Genomic DNA, 3,104 nt, shown 5'->3' on the forward strand with positions numbered 1-3,104 from the left:
TATAAAATAATATATAACATTTTTAAAAATTGATCATTTAATCTTTAATTTTTTATAAAAAAATAATTAATTAATACAAATAATATTTTAAAAAATTAAATTTTTGAACCAAAATAAAATTATCTTAAAAATTTTAATATTTTAAGATAATTTTTTTAGTTACAAAACTTTTTGTATTTTGTAACAAACAAAAAACTTGTTACAAATAATATTAAATTTTGTGATAAATTAATTTTTTGTTACAAAATATTTTGAACTTTTGCAACAACTTCATCTTTTGTTACAAAATATTATAAAATTTTACAACAAAACACCGATTCGTTACAAAAGTTAATATAATTTGTAACAAAAAAAATTAAATCGTTACAAAATAACAAAATATTTTATAACAAATTATATTGTTGTTACAAAACATTATTATTATGTAATAGTTACTAATTTTTGTTACAAAAAAATAATTTTTTATAACAATTTTAAATTTGTTACCAAGTTTTTGTTACAAATATTCTATTTTCTTGTAGTGGGAGGAGAGCTATACCAGGGTCTTCGGAAAAAAAAACTGGATTTGGTGGATTAGGTCGTCAAATCAAGAGAGAAGTATGAAGATTTGGAGGAGACTATAGCTCATCAGGGATGGATGAATTAGTTAAGAACATGAAGGCTTAGTTTTAAATTATAGCTCTCGAGGTAGATCTCTTCCTTATCAGTTCTAATATGATCGTGGTTGATGGAAAAATTGTGGTTGATGGGTTGCTTTTGCGTCTGAACGTGAGGTCTAGACTCTCTTTAGAGCAGCGTCCAACTTCTGTAGGTGTCGAGATACCGCCGTTCGAGTTTCTTTTGAGGAGGTGGGGGTGGTACCTATAAGGGACTCTAATGTTTAAGTTAGCAAGGGTTTAATAGATTGATGAGACCTGAATATACTTGAGGGTATCAGTGTATTTATTATTGGATAAATAATTACTTTTTAGAGTAGTTCCATCTTTGATAATGGATGACCATTTTTTTTTAAAAAAAAAATTGAGATCTTCCTTCTAAATAAATAGGAGATATCTTAAAAATTAGTTACTTATTCATATAAGTAAAATTGAACTGTTTGACATTATATCTAATCTTTATAAGATAGAATAGATATAATTGAAACTAAATCTTTTAGATGAACTTTTATATTCATTTTAAGTCTGATTATATTTTTGACCGGGTATAAACACATGTGATGTTCATAAATCAGAATTTGTTTACAATATTTTAAAAAACAATGGTTCTCAATATATATATATATATATAAGCATTTACTTTATACATATATAACACGTAAGATGTATATATCTTACTTGTGCTATTATTCACTTTTTGTGATAATCTTCTTTGTGCTATTATTAATAGTGTATTTTTGGGTTTGTGTTTTGGCTCCTATTATATTTATAGGGATTAAGTTATCGTCATCAATTATTTTGTATTTAATTGAAAATTAGTAATTTTGCATATGTAAATATATGGTTGTTATATGTTTTGTGTTATCGTTTTAATGGTCAAATTTGTGTTTTCAAATTCGCCAATTTTGATGGAGTAGGTGGGCCAGTCTGCCAAGCCAGTTTATTTATTTTTTTTATTTTTTACACAGAAAGAATGAATACTACAAAAATATATATTACAAAAGTTAAAAATTAAAATGTCTAAACAAACTTTTTTCACGTTTTTATTATTTTTTTTGTTATTTTTTATTTAATTTATTTTTTATTATTTATATATTTATTTATTTTATTATGTACTCTCATCTATATGTGATATAGCTTGTTGCTTAAAACAAATATGACTCTTATTTTAATCCAAAATTCTATTGCAAATATTGTTGTTTTAAAATATTTTGTTATTTGAAATTATGTTGAAAGTGTTATTTTTTACGCTTTATAGTAATTTTAAAGCGAATATTAGGATAAAATATCTAAACAAATAGAATGACATTTAATATTATATGAATGTCCTAAAACAAAGCACTTTACATGCATATAATAAATCGAATGGAGTAGATTTGATTTAGCTGCAATTATAGTAAATCGAATGAAATAAATTTGATTTAAGGAAGACTAATAAATTGAATGAAGTAGTTTTGATTTAATGGTTTTCATGCCCATGGTAAATTAAATCCATCAAATTTGATTTATACAATGTGCGGCCCTAGGTAAATCGAAGCTAGTTATTTTGAATAATGGTAATCTCTATAAAAGAGTTCGAATTGTGTAGATATGAATTACAACCACATTTAACCTAAACACTAACCACACTATAGATAGAATTCTCTGAGAAAATCTTGAAAACTCTGAATATAGAGGACGACCCAGATCGTATCTATCACTTGGACATAGTCACCCATATTACTAGTAGCATTAACGAAGATGTAAGTAAATGGATTTTTTTAGTTAGATTAAAAATGTTAGCAATATTTATTGAGTAGTATTTAACTATAAATGTTAGATCGCTTAGTGAGTACAAATTTCGTTAGAAATTTTAAATTAGAAATGTTGGTGATAGTAGTGACCTAACCTAAAGTTTATTTTATGAATTACAAATGTTAGTGTTAGTTGAAGAGTAAACACCCAACCCGATCCTTGTCCATTTCTAATTAGGACAACGCGATCCCTCACCAAAAAAGTAACCCACGCCGGTTCCTGTCTATGCAAAAAATAACTCATCGCACCCCGTCCCGTATATCCCCGTCCATAGTTGACAAAAAAGTCTGATGTGTCACTTACTGGCGCTGATCTAGCAGTTAGCCCAGAGTTAAGTGCCAACATGGATAAGGGAGAATGGACAGGGGTCGATTTGTCCCCCTATCACATTAAAAAATGACGACGTTGCTAGGTTAAGAAGGAGCAAACGTTTACTTCTTCTTTTCGTTCCCCAACTTCTGCACAAAGTGTTCATAGTCTAAATAATAAAGAAATCCTACGGGACCATGGTTGGAAGTGGAGAACGTTGCACATCCTCCAACCTGCGAGCTGGTGATAGTTGGAGTTATAGCATGAACTCTAATGAGAGTATTGTAGGTAGAAGGAAGAAGAGATGAGTCTCCCCAAAATGCTGTTGCGGGTCTGATGCTGTTC

This window comes from Arachis duranensis, chromosome 10 (assembly GCF_000817695.3).
Source record: "Arachis duranensis cultivar V14167 chromosome 10, aradu.V14167.gnm2.J7QH, whole genome shotgun sequence".
Lineage (NCBI taxonomy): Eukaryota > Viridiplantae > Streptophyta > Magnoliopsida > Fabales > Fabaceae > Arachis > Arachis duranensis.